Genomic DNA, 17,551 nt, shown 5'->3' with positions numbered 1-17,551 from the left:
CACGACTAAGCGACTTTCACTTGGCACCATGAAAATATTTACTGAGCTCCCAAGGGAGCTGTGAACCAAGAAACTTAGGGAGCCTTTGGTCAAAGCCAATCATGTAAAACCTGTTTCCTGTTTCTTCAGCTTCCTTGTCTCTAGAGGTGACCATACGACCCAATTCCGGCCTAAACAGAAATTTGCTGGGAGGTAAAAGAGGAATGAAGGTGCTCAGAGAATTACTTTCCTGATAAAAGGGGACAATGACTAAGATTATTAGTTGTCCTTCAAAAGTCCAATTCCTTTAGCAGTAAAATCTTACAAGTTTCAGCTACAGACCACATGCTCCAGTATATTTTCCAGCCACATGTGACCAGTTGACTAAACTCTGGCTAAAGGTACATGAGAAGTGATACATGGAAATTCTGGACCATACCCTACAGAGGAATGGGTGCACCTTCTAGTTCTGTTCCCTTTATGGGTCACAGCCTTGTCCTGGTGAAGGGGCTTGCATAAATCAGTGAAGCTATGAGCCACACTGTGCAGGGCCAGCCAAGATGGAAAGGTCATCGTGGAGAGTCCTGACAAAACGTGAACCACTCGAAGAGGCAACGGCAAACAACTCCAGTATTCTTGCCACCAGAATCCCATGACCAGTATGAAAAGGCAAAAAGTTATGACACTGGAAGATGAGCCCCTCGTGTAGGAAGGTGTCCAATACGCTCTTGGGGAAGAGCAGAGGGCAATGACTATATATAGTATGCTAGAGAAGGCAATGGCACCCCACTCCAGTACTCTTGCCTGGAAAACCCCATGGATGGAGGAGCCTGGTGGGCTGCAGTCCATGGGGTTGCACAGAGTCAGACACGACTGAGCGACTTCACTTTCATTTTTCACTTTCATGCATTGGAGAAGGAAATGGCAACCCACTCCAGTGTTCTTGCCTGGAGAATCCCAAGGACAAGGGAGCCTGATAGGCTGCCGTCTATGGGGTCTCACAGAGTCGGACACGACTGAAGCGACTTAGCAGTAGCAGCAGCAGTACAGTAAAATCTCTTTGATATGAATACATCCTATTGATTAAAAATAATAATTGGATAAATTCACATTATTATAATGCATAAACCATATTTCTTTGGTTAATAAGCAAGATTTAGTGAGTCAACTTGAGATTCTTAACCTGTACTACTTAGGACTAGACTCCAGCTCATGGTAGGTTATCTTTCCAAGGTGCAGGTCGTATGATACTTGGACTATGACTAGGAGGAGCAAAGAGGCAGAGCTTTAGCCATTGCTCCATGAATGAGTCTCTCTTAACTGAGGTAGAAATATGAAAAAGTGACATAAAGACAAAAGAAGACTTAAGAACAGATATGAATCAGCTAATGTCTCAGTTTCCCCTGTCCCACGGTTCATATTACATCCATCTGGCTATTCAAACTGGCCTTTTCTCAGTCCTTCAATCATGCCATGCTCACTCCCACTTCATGGCTTCGCGAGTGCAGTTTGCTTGGCCTAGAACACTGTCATGTCCCCAGATTTCTTCAATCCCCCCCCCACTCTGCCTAGCTACATCTTCATTTTCCAGATCTCTTTCTGCACCTCACCTCAGAGAAGCCATAGTTGACCCTCAGCTTAAGTTATACACTTTTAAACATGCTGCACATCTTGTAAAACCCATGACACTTGAAAAAAGTTATCAAGTTTTCTTTTATGTTAGATTAAAACCCCCACTAGGGTGGGTTCCAATTCTGTCCCAGGTCATTGTTAAAAGTCCCAGAACTTTTCCCATTTGATACATATTAGATATTTGATAAATATTTGTTCCATGAATGAATAAACAAAAGGAGAAAGAAAACCTATACCTTCAGTTGAAACGATCATTTAAGGATTTATGGTGGAGAAAGACTTTCAGACAGGCTCTGAAAATGGACACAAAAGTGAGACACAGTGGGAATAGCTGATGATGAGGTTAGGAGATAAAAAAAGCTTGAGGGTGGTTGGCGAGGAGTGGACAGTCCAGTTTGGCCATAGAATACGGACCGTATAAAAAGTAGGGAAAGGTTAGGTTGGAAAGGAAGGTCAACATAATATGGTGGGAATGGCTTGTCTTGAAAATATTTAATTTTGTATTTATCATGAGAAAAATGAAGGAATTGTATACATAGGCTAAATGAAAGGGGAAAGAGGATGCATGGAGGAAACCTGTCCACAAAGCAAGTGATGGTCCAGGCAACAACTAATAATAATAAAAACAGAACAGCTGACAGCAGAACATTAATGGGGGAAAAAAGGCAGTGAGAAAAATAATTACATGTTCAATGTGGATTCTGTGGAGGAAGACTAAAATGTTTAGCTAAAATATCTAGGGGGAGACAAGAGAGATAAGCTGGTGTGCTTCCTGAGATTTCTGTAAAAGTAACTGGGACAATGGTGAAGCCAGGAAAGTCAGAATAATCTGGTTTTAGAGATGGTGAAAGAGGGGAATGATGTAACACACTGAACTGTAACAAATGTAACAATATTGAGCTGGATTTTTTTTTTTTTAACTCACCTTGAACACTGTAGATCAATGGCTAAAGATTAATGTAGAACTTCTGCTCTGATGAGTTTATCATTACATTTCTGATAATTCCTAGTATGTTTTTCACATGCTTTTGTACCAGAGGGGTGCTTCAAGCCGTAAGATAAACATAGTGTGCTTTTTTGGAGAAATAACTGTGCAGAAAATTTGAGCATAATAATGACCAACCAACTTAATCCCTTTGCCCAACTTAAAAATACTTTTTACCTTAAAACAAACAGAAACGTGTTAGAAGAGAAGGCAAGAATCACTTGGGTTTTTTTTTTTTAAAAGAATTGTATTTGTTCATTTTTGGCTGTGCTGCATCGTCACTGCTGCGTAGGCATTTCTCTAGTTGTAGCAAGCGGGGCCTACTCTCCAGTGGCGGTGCACGGACTTATTGTGGTAGCTTCTCTGTTGTAGGGCACAGGCTCTAGGGTGCTCAGGTTTCAGTAGTTGCAGTGTGTGGGCTCAGAAGTTGTGGTTCCAGGGCTCTAGAGCACAGGCTTAATAGGTTGTGGCACAGGCTTAGTTGCTCTGCGACCTGGGGGATCCCAGGACTAGGGAGCAGACCCATATCCCCTGCATTGGCAGGCAGATTCTTTACCACTGAGCCATCAGGGAAGCCCAAGATTCACTTGGATTTTTAAATGACTCTCTCAAATTCAAAGAAATATCATGCTTGGCAAATTGCTTTATGGTCTGTCAACGTTGCCCGAGTCTTCCCATCCCTCATTTGGACTTTATTTTGCTAAATAAATTGTCTAAATAGTTTTTCACATCTGTTACAGCTAGTAAGTGGCATAGTAAGAATTTTAAACCAAATCTCTCTAGAGTGTGCACTCTGAACACTACTTCCCTATATATTATTATATAATTCAATGGTATTTGAGTTTTAACATTTAATATCACTCACCAAGTAAATGACAACATAATGCCAAATACTGACAGCTACCAATTTTTCAGTATGCATTAGCAGGGTCTCCAAGAATGCAATCAGAGCAAGTGATTTTTCACAGGGCTTGGGTGACATGGAAAATGGGATCATCAAAAGGACTAGTGTGCTATTTCCTAGCTCAGTTTCACTTCAGTTCAGTCATTCAGTCGTGTTTGACTCTTTGTGACCCCATGGTCTGCAGCACACCAGGCCTCCCTGTCCATCACCAGCTCCTGGAGTCTACCCAAACTCATGTCCATTGAGTCAGTGATACCATCCAACCATCTCATCCTCTGTCATCCCCTTCTCCTCCTGCCTTCAATCTTTCCCAGCTCGGTGACCATTAATTTATGTGGGTATGTTAAACCTTCTTTGAAGGCTCAAACCATCCTTCAAACTTTTAAAACATAAAGCTGATATCATTTTCCTGTTCAAACTCTTGAAAGCACAGTTTAGAAAGTCCTTCACAATCCGGTTCCAGGGACTTCTCTGTTGGTCCAGTGATTGGGAATCTGCAGAGCATGGGCTCTAGACTTCAAAGGTTAGTAAAGGTTAGTCAGATTAAAGTGAGGAAACCAGGTTGGGAGGGAAGAATTTCAGGCAAGAACAGGCAGAAGCAACATCACGTGGAAGAGCCAGGCCCACCAAAGAGAGTTCACTGAGGGAAGGATGATGAGAGAGGCTGATAAGGCAGGTAGGCAAAAGCCGGAAGCTGCAAAGTCATGTGCAATGTGGGCCTTCCCTTCATGGGCAATGGGAAGTCCAAAAGGGTACTGAGCAAGGAATGACATGCTCAGATCAGACTTGCGCTTCAGATAGCTCACTCTAGAGTCACTTGGAAATGGTATTAACAGGCACCACTCCACGACTACTATTTCCAATATGTTATCTTTCACTGACTTTTACAGGTAAATGTGGAAACTGATGAATGGATTTTCTTGACAAAATTGTAGTTTGAATTCTTATTGGATTTTAAAACACAGTAATTAAAAATACAAAAGCTTTCCCCTGAAAGCCTTAGGGTGTATGTTACTGTGTTTTGTTTTGTTTTGTTTATAAACTTTAATAACTATAATAAGCAAATTACTTTGAAGCACTCCATTTTTAAGATGTGGCTCAATACATGAAATGTGATATTATAGCATTACCAAACTGCTCTATAATCTTTTTTAAAAAGCGCTTATTTGAATACACAAATATGATCAATGAATACAGAATTACATAATCACCGACAGAAGTTACTAGAGTTTACATAATGGTTTTTCCTCTGCTGATATTGGTGCCAAAGAAATTAGGTTATAACTATTGTTTCTCTTCGTGGCTGAAGAAACATTTCCAAGTACAGAATGAATGGAGTTCATTCAGAGGCCTTGCAAATGGGCTGTGGCCCCTTATTATGCATAATGGGCCCCAGAGAGGATATTTAGGACAAAACCAACTTTTCTTTTTTAACCCATTGACAAGGTTCTCACATTTTAAAGGAGCTCTACACCCCGGATTTACTTAAGTTTATCTGTCCTTTTATCACAAGTTCTACAGAAGGATAGAAATTAAGGATCCTCGACAGTCTTCCCCACAGAAAAAGCAACTGATTCTTAAAATTTTATTTATTCATTTAATTTTTGTTTGTGCTGGGTCTTCATTGTTGCACCTGGGCTTTCTCTAGTTGTGGCAAGCAGGGGCTATTCTAGTTATATCTTGTTGTGAGAAACATGGGCTCTCAGCATGCAGGCTCAATAATTGTGGTACATGGGCTTAGTTTCCCAGAGGCATGTGGAATCTTCCTGGACCAGGGATTGAACCTATGTCCCCTGCATTGGCAGGTGGATTCTTATGCACTGCACCGCCAGGGAGGTCCTGAATTTTTTTTTTTAATAACAGGGTAAACTTCATGTTATTTAAAACTTTAATTACAGAGGACATAGGCTTTTCCAATAGCCTAAGCCTGACACAATGACATGAAATAACATTTGAGAAGAAAATAAAGAGAGCTTGGTGGAGAGGGCAAGTCCCTGTAAATGGAGAAAAGGTGAAAAAGTGTTGCATCTTTCAGTAAACCTAATTTTTTTGTTGTTACTGTTGTTCCTGAATACATCAGGGCTTCATGCACTTTTCTTTGAACTCTTACAAGGCAAAACAAGACACTACCAGTTGGGAAAAGAGGTTGTTACCCACTTCCTCCACACCCTCTTGACACTTACCATCAATCCTTCCTGTGGCCTTTGCTTATGTAGTATACCGTCTCATTATGACTGGACTGTCAAGAGTCAAATAACTGTCATCAGCAATGTAGTATCAAACTGAAGGTCCCATATTTTTGTTAAACTTACCCATTTTGTCATCTTGGACCATTCTTACCCCTTGTTCAACTACATAACAATCTCCTAAAGGTGCCAAGTTCACAGCTGGCAAATTAGCAGAGAAGTAAAGGAGTTGGACATGACAGTAACTAAACAACAACCACACATACACACACACACACACACACACACACACACACACACAAAACCTTTCATCTAATGCAATGGCTTCAGACAAAGTCAAAGGATTTTAATCTGAGAGGAAAGGAATTTCAAATATTTGACCCATGAGTTCAATATTTAAAGGTCCTCTCGTTTTTTTTTTGTTTTTTTTTTTTAAGCAAGGGAACTAATTTATTCCTAGATTGGCCAGAGATGGATCTATCTTTGTCTCAAAGTAGCTTGCAGGTTGGACTACAAAGGACACACGGAAACCCAGTGAAAAGAGAGTAATGTGGTAGAAAGGAGATGGGTTCTTGGCATGTGCTTGCCCATCAGCCTGCATTTCTGAGCGAGCGTTCAGGGGCTGGCTGAGATGCCTGCCTCCTCCACTTCACTAGCCAGCCAGGGACAAGCAGTGCTCCCTCGAACTGTGTACTTTTGAAGCACTTGATAGAAACTCTTCTTAATGGAGATATTAAAGATTAAAGAACAATTCTGAAACTGAATCATTTTGGAAGAATAAAGAAAGAAAGAAAACCATCTAAGTCAAGTGAAACCACCTCTGACAGAGCACCGATAGTGAATAGCTCCTTTTTTCCAAAGAATTCTTGAAGGGCTAAAGCTGCAGTAGGATAATTGCTAATTAACCCCTTCATGTTTTCATTAACTAAATATCTGTTAAACTTGTCACATATCCAGAGTTGTAGTTTTATTATATAAATATGGTGTAATGACCATACATGTACTCTAAGAATTTTATTACATATATTATATACTTACAGTAGAAATAATGGTAGTCTACCTCATCAGGTTGTGGAAAGGATGAGATGAGATAATAAGCATAAAGTGCTCATAGCCATATTCCTCTTGCATCATGATTGCAATATGGTCACTAATTATTATATAATTATATATAATTATTTATATAAGTATTATATAATTATTGCTCTAATAGAAGCTGTTCATGTAAAGCTTTATTTCTTTGTCCAGCTACAAATATGTTTTAACGGAGATACCAGAGGCTAAATAATAACTGAGATTTGAGTAAGATCTGGAAAAAAAGGATATAATTTTGATCCAGAGGTATTTACAAGACTTCAAACCACCCCAAGACTTGGATTTCTTCTTGTTGCTGTTGTTCAGTCGCTCAGTCGTGTCTGACTATTTGTGACCCCATGGACTGCAGCACAAGAAATCTAAAGCAAGAAAGCAAGAGAGTTGTAGGTGCCTTAATTCCTGAAGTTTGTGAAGAGATTTGCTATTTTGAGAATTTAGGCTTTGACAATGAATTAGGAAATTTGAATCCTGGCTCCATGACTTAATCTCTCTGTTCCTGAGTTTTCTTGTACATAAAATTGAACCAATAATTCCACCTATCTACACCTCAGGGTTGTGTTGTTGTGAACAATTTGCAGACCCTCTGCTCTTCAGGTCAATTACCCATGTGTTAAGATTTCCATGGACTTCCCTGGTGGCCCAGTGGTTAAGAATCTGCCTGCCAACTCAGAGGCCATGGGTTCAATCCTTGGTCCAGGAATATTCCACATGCTACGGGACAACTAAGCCCACACACCACAACTACTGAAGTCCGCAAGCTCTACAGCCCATGCTCTGCAGCAAGAGAAGAGTCCACAATGAGAGTCCACACACCGCAGCTAGAAAGCAGCCCAGGTCACCACAGCTAGAGAAAGACCACACACAGCAACGAAGACCCAGCAGAGTCCAAATAAATAAAGTCTAAAAAAAGGAATTCCTTAGTACCCATCTATTTGAGAGATAGCCTCCTTAATCTTTCCTAACTCTGTCACTCCCTCTTTATTTGCAAAGATCTAGGCTGACTCCATTCCAACAACACAAGAGAAGACTCTACACATGGACATCACCTGATGGTCAACACCAAAATCAGATTGATTATCTTCTTTGCAGCCAAAGGTGGAGAAGCTCTATACAGTCAACAAAAACAAGACCAGGAGCTGACTGTAGCTCAGATCATGAACTCCTTTATTACCAAATTCAGACTCAAATTGAAGAAAGTAAGGAAAACTGCTAGACCATTCAGGTATGGCCCAAATCAAATCCCTTATGATTATACAGTGGAAGTGAGAAATAGATTTAAGGGCCTAGATTTGATAGATAGAGTGCCTGATGAACTATGGACTGAGACTCGTGACATTGTACAGGAGACAAGGATCAAGACCATCCCCATGGAAAAGAAAGGCAAAAAAGCAAAATGGCTATCTGGGGAGGCCTTACAAATAGCTGTGAAGAGAAGAGAGGTGAAAAGCAAAGGAGAAAAGGAAAGATATAAGCATCTGAATGCAGAGTTCCAAAGAATAGCAAGAAGAGATAAGAAAGCCTTCTTCAGCGATCAATGCCAAGAAATAGAGGAAAACAACAGAATGGGAAAGACTAGAGAGCTCTTCAAGAAAATTAGAGATACCAAGGGAACATTTCATGCAAAGATGGGCTTGATAAAGGACAGAAATGGTATGGACCTAACAGAAGCAGAAGATATTAAGAAGAGGTGGCAAGAATACACGGAAGAACTGTACAAAAAAGATCTTCACGACCCAGATAATCATGATGATGTGATCACTAATCTAGAGCCAGACATCTTGGAATGTGAAGTCAAGCGGGCCTTAGAAAGCATCACTACGAACAAAGCTAGTAGAGGTGATGGAATTCCAGTTGAGCTGTTCCAAATCCTGAAAGATGATGCTATGAAAGTGCTGCACTCAATATGGCAGCAAATTTGGAAAACTCAGCAGTGGCCACAGGACTGGAAAAGGTCAGTTTTCATTCTAATCCCAAAGAAAGGCAATGCCAAAGAATGCTCAAACTACCACACAATTGCACTCATCTCACACGCTAGTAAAGTAATGCTCAAAATTCTCCAAGCCAGGCTTCAGCAATACATGAACCGTGAACTCCCTGATGTTCAAGCTGGTTTTAGAAAAGGTAGAGGAACCAGAGATCAAATTGCCAACATCCGCTGGATCATGGAAAAAGCAAGAGAGTTCCAGAAAAACATCTACTTCTGCTTTATTGACTATGCCAAAGCCTTTGACTGTGTGGATCACAATAAACTGTGGAAAATTCTGAGAGAGATGGGGATACCAGACCACCTGACCTGCCTCTTGAGAAATCTGTATGCAGGTCAGGAAGCAACAGTTAGAACTGGACATGGAACAACAGACTGGTTCCAAATAGGGAAAGGAGTACGTCAAGCCTGTATATTGTCACCCTGCTTATTTCACTTCTATGCAGAGTACAGCATGAGAAATGCTGGACTGGAAGAAACACAAGCTGGAATCAAGATTGCCGGGAGAAATCTCAATCACCTCAGATATGCAGATGACACCACCCTTATGGCAGAAAGTGAAGAGGAACTAAAAAGCCTCTTGATGAAAGTGAAAGAGGAGAGTGAAAAACTTGGCTTAAATCTCAACATTCAGAAAACAAAGATCATGGCATCCGGTCCCATCACTCCATGGCAAATAGATGGGGAAACAGTGGAAACAGTGTCAGACTTTATTTTTTGGGGGTCCAAAATCACTGCAGATGGTGACTGCAGCCATGAAATTAAAAGACGCTTACTCCTTGGAAGAAAAGTTATGACCAACTTAGATAGCATATTGAAAAGCAGAGACATTACTTTGCCGACTAAGGTCCGTCTAGTCAAGGCTATGGTTTTTCCAGTAGTCACGTATGGATGTGAGCTGGACTGTGAAGAAGGCTGAGCACAGAAGAATTGATGCTTTTGAACTGCGGTGTTGGAGAAGACTCTTGAGAGTCCCTTGGACTGCAAGGAGATCCAACCAGTCCATTCTGAAGGAGATCAATCCTGGAATTTCTTTGGAAGGAATGATGCTAAAGCTGAAGCTCCAGTACTTTGGCCACCTCATGCAAAGAGTTGACTCACTGGAAAAGACTCTGATGCTGGGAGGGATTGGGGGCAGGAGGAAAAGGAGACGACAGAGGATGAGATGGCTGGATGGCATCACCGACTCAATGGACGTGAGTCTGAGTGAACTCCAGGAGATGGTGATGGACAGGGAGGCCTGGCATGATGCGATTCATGGGGTCACAAAGAGTCGGACACGACTGAGCAACTGAAATGAACTGAACTGAACTGAGGCTGACTCCTTCCACAGTCACAACATCCAAGATGCCCATGCACCTTATTTCAGTTTCTGTGGAGCCTACAATGAACCTATATGTACCCTGTTTTTCCCTCTAGAGTCAAAATGAAAAAAGAGAAACCAGAAGTGGTGGTTTCTATATAGGTATTAGCAGCTAAACAACAACAACCAGAAATAACTTAGATAAAAAATATTTTTTTAGAGTTACTAAAAAAAAGTAACAGATTCTGGCTTCTCGAACAAAGGAAGGAAGCAAAGTTATAATAATTGATTATATTCTACAAGGAGTAGCAATACATTGGTCAAAAGTAAAGAAACTTGGTTGGGTCACTCCCTTCCCTGGTGGCTCAGAAGGTAAAGAATCTGCATGAAATGCGGGAGACCTGGGCTCCATCTCTGGGTTGGGATGATCCCCGGGAGAAGGGAACAGCTACCCACTCCAGTATTCTGGCCTAGAGAATTCCATGGACTGTATAGTCCATGGAGTCACAAAGAATCAGACACTACTAAGTGACTTTTACTCACTCCCTAGAAAATGACAAGAAAATTGAGGTTCATAAAAGTTAGATAAAGAAGTAAGGATTCAAAACCAAGAAAACAAAAACAAAACACAAACAAACAAAAAGTCAGATGAGAGTGCCACTTAGGTATGTGATGGAATTCTTGCTCACTATGCCCACGTTGAAGCAAGGGAAGGGGGGTGTATTACAATATCTGAAACTGGAAATACGAATATATTTTCTGAGTAAACTTGTTAAATAGAATGATTTTCTTTTACATAATGGGATTAATAGGATTTTACAAGTGATCTAATAATGCATACAATAATAATAACTGCCATTAAATTAAGTGACAATGTGCTTAGTCACTGAGTCACATCCAACTCTTTGTGACCCCATGGATTGTAGCCTGCCAGGCTCCTCTCTGTCCATGGAATTCTCTGCTGCTGCTGCTGCTGCTGCTACTGCTGCTACTGCTGCTGCTGCTGCTGCTGCTGCTGCTGCTGCTGCTGCTAAGTCGCTTCAGTTGTGTCCGATTCTGTGCGACCCCATAGACAGCAGCCCACCAGCCTCCCCTGTCCCTGGGATTCTCCAGGCAAGAACACTGGAGTGAGTTGCCATTTCCTTCTCTAATGCATGAAAGTGAAAAGTGAAAGTGAATTCGCTCAGTCGTGTCTGACTCCCAGCGACCCCATGGACTGAAGCCTACCAGGCTCCTCCATCCATGAGATTCTCCAGGCAGGAGTACTAGAGTGGGTTGCCATTGTCTTCTCCCATGGAATTCTCTAGGCAAGAATACTGAAGTGGGTACCCTTTCCCTCCTGCAGGGGATTTCCCCAACCCAGAAACTGAACTCAGGTTTCCCACACTGTAGGTGAATTCTTTGCCATCTGAGCCACCAGGGAAGCCCAAATGCCAATGTAGTAGACGTTTTCCTGAAACTGCCTTCCAAGATTCATTCTCTTTTCTTCTAATAATAAACCTACACTTTTTCTCTAGGGAACAATGTTCCCTGTGCCTTTTGTCCTTATGCTTTGGATGGAACTGAAATCATCCCAGATTCTGGAGGTAGGTATGTGATCTAGGTTGGAGTTATTTAAAACAACTGTTTGGGGGCTGGAAACATGCAAATATGAATTTAATCAAGATAAGGCCAAGACTTTTGTGGATTTTTCTGAGAGGAGTTGACCCTTTTTTCCTGTTAAATTGGAAATCAGTAAGATGTTAATATAGAGGTGGTAAGAGTCAGCATTAAGAACTTCTTCCAAAATAAAGCAAATATCAAGAAAAGCACTTGAAGAAATGCATCAAAATCAAATCTGAGAGTACCGTTTGAACCCTTAATATTAATTAATTTTTTAAAATTTTAGCCAGTTTTCTTTTCCTTCCCTGCCTTTCCCCTTCCTTCTTTTCTTTGCTTCCTATATGCCTGCAACTGAGAATGTTAATACAATCTGTTTTATGTTAGCCTGTATATATACTTTTTCTTTAACCCACAAAACAAGCCTATAGCTGGACGTAATTATTCTCATCTTCTGATCACAACTGAGGAATTCCATGGTCATGCACCTAAAGAAAGCCGCAAAGCTATGACTCAACCTCAGGTCAGTCTGATTCCAAAGCAGATGGTCTTCACTATACTCGCTGCTCTCAGAAAACAGGGCTCCTAAGGCACCAAGCCTTGAGGTTTCAGCAGCTCATATGTACTTATAATTTAAGGGCCGTGTCTGTATGACAGACATGATGTGACAATAACACATCTGCTCTGGCCTGTGATGTGAAAATTGATTTACTTTTGAAAATGTACTGATCCCTTGACCAGGCCTCAGTTTTAAAAATCTATTTTATTGAAATATAGTTGATTTACAATGTTGTGTTAGTTTCTGGTGTGTATATAGCTGCTTCTTAGAATACTACTGAAATGATTGTCAAGGACAAGTCATTTATAAAATGTATCTTAAAATAATTTTTTAATTATTACTTTTTAAAACTTTATTTGGCTGCGTTGGGCCTTAGTTGTGGCCCATGAGATCTTCTTTGGACCATGGAGGATATTTAGTGTCTGGTGTATGGATTCTCTAGCTGCAGCACTAGGGCTTGATAGTAGTTGTGGTTAGTGGACTTAGCTGCTCTGAGGCACATGGGATCTGAGTTCCCTGACCAGGGATTGAACCTGTGTCCCTTGTATTGCAAGGCAAATTCTTAACCACTGGACAGAAAAGTCCCTAAAATGTATTTCTTTAAAGCAAATTGCATTTTCTACTTATAGCCTAAAAATCAGCTATGCATCCAAGAGAAAATGTTCATATTCATTCATCCTATAACAGACATTTAGAGATGTTCAGACATTTAGAGCATATCAGGCAAGAAGCAATGGAGTATCTGAACTGGGTTGCCTAGAACAAAAATTTGCCTGAAGTGGTTATACCCACTTTGGGATATATGTGTTATACCCTGTGTGGCAATGTACTGCTTTGCTCTACTTGTGAAATTTCAAAGGAAGTAATTTTTTCAAAGGGTAAGAGCCTGAGAGATAGTACTGAATAAACCTCCTGTGTCTCAGTTTCCTCAACAGTAAAATGATGATAATAATGGTTCTGTTATTACTATTATTTTGGCCATGCAGCATGTGGGACCTTAGTTCCCTGACCAGGAACTGAACCACTGCCCCCTGCAGTTGGAAGGGCAGAATCTTAACCACTGAACTACCAGGGAAGTCCTAGCAATACTGTTATTAGTAGGATACCACCCTCTCCTAAGTTTCTCAATTAAATGAACTTCTGACTTGAAACAACTATTTAGTTAAGTTTGAGTATTCATTAATTAGATTTCCAAAGGATTTGATTCAATTTTCTCATGCCCTTTCTTTTACACACATAAAAATATGCTACATAATTTATCTCCCCCCCAAAAAAACCGTTATAATACATGCTCAGCATTGAAATGTGTTAATTGTATTTTATCAAGGAACAAAAGCTCATTGCTATACATAGTGAACAAGGAAATATATCAATAGTTTTCATTACAAAAATACATTGTTTTTTTTTTGTTGTTTTTTAATTTTTTAAATTTTAAAATCTTTAATTCTTACATGCGTTCCCAAACACCTGTCTTCTCAGATTTTCTGTCAAAGTTAATGTAGCTTTGTAGCTTAAATAACTTTTACAAAACAAAAGCCAGATATCTTGAATCACTTGAAGTATGGTGACTTCAGAACAGTGATAGTATTATTATTTAAATAACGTTATGTCACTTGCATATATTTTGTCTTTCTATCTATTTAGGGAGAAACTAGGCTAAGACAATAGGGATATCTTTCAAATAAATGAAATTAGAGAAATTTTCCTTTATTCTTCTTACCATAATACATTAGAATGGGTCATTGGAATCTATTTCAAACAAATCAAAAGTCTGTGGTATATTTGTATTGAAAAGACCAAAATGTTTAAGTTGTCATCTCAGAGCAGCAGATAGCTTTGAACACAAACACATTTATTTTCTAGCTTTATTGAGTTAGGTTAAATTTAGTTTAAGTGTTAGTCACTCAGTTGTGTCCAACTCTTTGTGACCCCATGGCCTGTAGCCTGCCAGGCTCATCTGTCCATGGAATTCTCCAGGCAAGAATACTGGAATGCGTAGCCATTCCCTTCTCCAGGGGAAGATATCCAGGTCACCCGCATTGGAGACAGATTCATTACCACCTGAGCTACCAGGGAAGCTCTCTTTAAGCTTTCAGTCAGTCAGCAAGTTCAGTAGCTCAGTCAATGTCTGACTTTGCGACCAAATGAACCGCAGCATGCCAGGCCTCCTTGTCCATCACCAACTTCCGGAGTTTACCCAAACTCATGTCCATTGAGCTGGTGATGCTATCCAACCATCTCATCCTCTGTCGTCCGCTTCTTCTCCTGCCCTCAATCTTTCCCAACATCAGGGTCTTTTCAGATGAGTCAGCTCTTCACATCAGATGGCCAAAGTATTGGAGTTTCAGCCTCAACATCAGTCCTTCCAATGAACACCCAGGGCTGATCTCCTTCCGAATGGACTGGTTGGGATCTCCTTGCAATCCAAGGGACTCTCAAGAGTCTTCTCCAACACCACAGTTCAAAAGCATCAATTCTTCTGTGCTCAGCTTTCTTTATAGTCCAACTCTCATATCCATACATGACTACTGGAAAAACCATAGCCTTGACTAGACGGACCTTTGTTGGCACAAACATTACTTTCTAATATGCTGTCTAGGTTGGTCATAACTTTCCTCCCAAGGTGTAAGCGTCTTTTAATTTCATGGCTACAGTCACCATCTGCAGTGATTTTGGAGCCCCCCAAAATAAAATCAGCCACTGTTTCTACTGTTACCCATTTATTTGCCATGAAGTGATGGGACCAGATGCCATGATCTTAGTTTTCTGAATGTTGAGATTTAAGCCAACTTGTTCACTCTCCTCTTTCACTTTCATCAAAAGGCTCTTTAGTTCTTCTTCACTTTCTGCCATAAGGGTGGTGTCATCTGCATATCTGAGGTTATTGAGATTTCTCCCAGCAATCTTGATTCCAGCTTGTGCTTCATCCAGCCTAGCATTTCTCATGATGTACTCTGCATATAAGTTAAATAAGCAGGGTGACAATATACAGCCTTGATGTACTCCTTCTCTTATTTGGAACCAGTCTGTTGATCAGTTCAAACTGTTGCTTCCTGACCTGCATACAGATTTCTCAAGAGGCAGGTCAGGTGGTCTGATTCCCATCCCTTTCAGAATTTTCCACAGATTACTGTGATCCACACAGTCAAAGGCTTTGGCATAGTCAATAAAGCAGAAATAGATGTTTTTTTCTGGAACTCACTTGCTTTTTCAGTGATCTAGTGGATGTTGGCAATTTGAACTCTGGTTCCTCTGCCTTTTCTAAAACCAACTTAAACATCTGGAAGTTCACAGTACACATATTGCTAAAGGCTGGCTTGGAGAATTTTAAGCATTTCTTTACCAGCTTGTGAGATGAGTGCAATTGTGCAGTAGTTTGAGCATTCTTTGGCATTGCCTTTCTTTGGGATTGGAATTAAAACTGACCTTTTCCAGTCCTGTGGCCACTGCTGAGTTTTCCAAATTTGCTGGCATATTGAGAGCAATACTTTCACAGCATCATATTTCAGGATCTGAAACAGCCCAACTGGAATTCCATCACCTCCACTAGCTTTGTTCGTAGTGATGCTTTCTAAGGCCCAGTTGACTTCACATTCCAGGATGTCTGGCTCTAGATGAGTGATCACACCATCGTGATTATCTGGGTCGTGAAGATCTTTTTAGACTGTTCTTCTGTGTATTCTTGCCACTTCTTAATATCTTCTGCTTCTGTTAGGTCCATACCATTTCTGTCCTTTATTGAGCCTATCACTGCATGAAATATTCCCTTGGTATCTCTAATTTTCTTGAAGAGATCTCTAGTCTTTCCCATTCTATTGTTTTTCTCTATTTCTTTGCATTGATTGCTGAGGAAGGCTTTCTTATCTCTCCTTAATACTCTTTGGAACTCTACATTCAGATGCTTATATCTTTCCTTTTCTCCTTTGCTTTTCGCGTCTCTTCTTTTCATAGCTATTTGTAAGGCCTCCTGAGACAGCCATTTTGCTTTTTTGCATTTCTTTTTCTTGGGGATGGTTGATCCCTGTCTCTTGTACAATGTCATGAACATCCATCCATAGTTCATCAGGCACTCTGTCTATCATATCTAGTCCCTTAAATCTATTTCTCATATCCACTGTATAATCATAAGGGATTTGATTTAGGTCATACCTGAATGGTCTAGTGGCTTCTTCCACTTTCTCCAATTTAAGTCTGAATTTGGCAATAAGGAGTTCATGGATCTGAGCCACAGTCAGATCCCAGTCTTGTTTTTGCTGACTGTATAGAGCTTCTCCATCTTTGGCTGCAAAGAATATAATCAATCTGATTTTGGTGTTGACCATCTGGTGATGTCCATGTGTAGAGTCTTCTCTTGTGTTGTTGGAAGAGGGTGTTTGGTATGACCAGGACGTTCTCTTGGCAAAACTCTATTAGTCTTTGCCCTGCTTCATTCCGCATTCCAAGGCAAAATTTGCCTGTTATCCCAGGTGTTTCTCGACTTCCTACTTTTGCATTCCAGTCCCCTATAATGAAAAGGACATCTTTTTTGGGTGTTAGTTCTAAAAGGTCTTGTAGGTCTTCATAGAACCTGTCAACTTCAGCTTCTTCAGTGTTAATGGTTGGGGCATAGACTTGGATTACTGTGATATTGCATGCTCTGCCTTGGAAATGAACAGAGATCATTCTGTTGTTTTTGAGATTGCATCCAAGTACTGCATTTCAGACTCTTTCGTTGACCTTGATGGCTACTCCACTTCTTCTAAGGGATTCCTGTCCGCAGTAGTAGATATAATGGTCATCTGAGTTCAGTTCACCCATTCCAGTCCATTTTAGTTCACTGATTCCTAGAATGTTGACGTTCCATCTCCTGTTTGACCACTTCCAATTTGCCTTGATTCATGGACGTGACATTCCAGGTTCCTATGCAATATTGCTCTTTACAGCATTGGACCTTGCTTCTATCACCAGTCACATCCACAGCTGGGTACTGTGTTTGCTTTGGCTCCATCCCTTCATTCTTTCTGGAGTTATTTCTCCACTGATCTCCAGTAGCACATCGGGCACCTACTGACCTGGGGAGTTTGTCTTTCAGTATCTTATCATTTTGCCTTTTCATACTGTTCGTGGGGTTCTCAAGGCAAGAATACTGAAGTGGTTTGCCATTCCCTTCTCCAGTGGACCACATTCTGTCAGACCTCTCCACCATGACCCGCCCATCTTGGGTGGCCCCACATGGCATGGCTTAGTTTCAACCAGTTACACAAGGCTGTGGTCTGTGTGATTAGATTGACTAGTTTTCTGTGATTATGGTTTCAGTGTGTCTGCCCTCTGATGCCCTCTCGCAAT

At 40.7% G+C, this 17,551-nt stretch overlaps 1 long non-coding RNA gene and 1 pseudogene across 8 annotated transcripts in view; both read right to left on the bottom strand.

The window, feature by feature from the left end:
* Positions 1-17,551, bottom strand: part of LOC105615111 (uncharacterized) — a 95,401-nt gene that overhangs the window by 32,010 nt on the left and 45,840 nt on the right. For all 8 annotated transcript variants that reach the window (XR_009597001.1, XR_009596992.1, XR_009596995.1 and 5 more), the window contains one exon: positions 5,684-7,140. This is a non-coding gene — a long non-coding RNA (uncharacterized LOC105615111). The remainder of the gene's footprint in view (positions 1-5,683; positions 7,141-17,551) is intronic.
* On the bottom strand, positions 13,384-17,551 carry LOC132658035 (craniofacial development protein 2-like; annotated as a pseudogene).

This window comes from Ovis aries, chromosome 1 (genome assembly GCF_016772045.2).
Source record: "Ovis aries strain OAR_USU_Benz2616 breed Rambouillet chromosome 1, ARS-UI_Ramb_v3.0, whole genome shotgun sequence".
Taxonomy (NCBI): Eukaryota; Metazoa; Chordata; class Mammalia; order Artiodactyla; family Bovidae; genus Ovis; species Ovis aries.
This window is presented reverse-complemented; position numbering and strand designations above follow the sequence as displayed.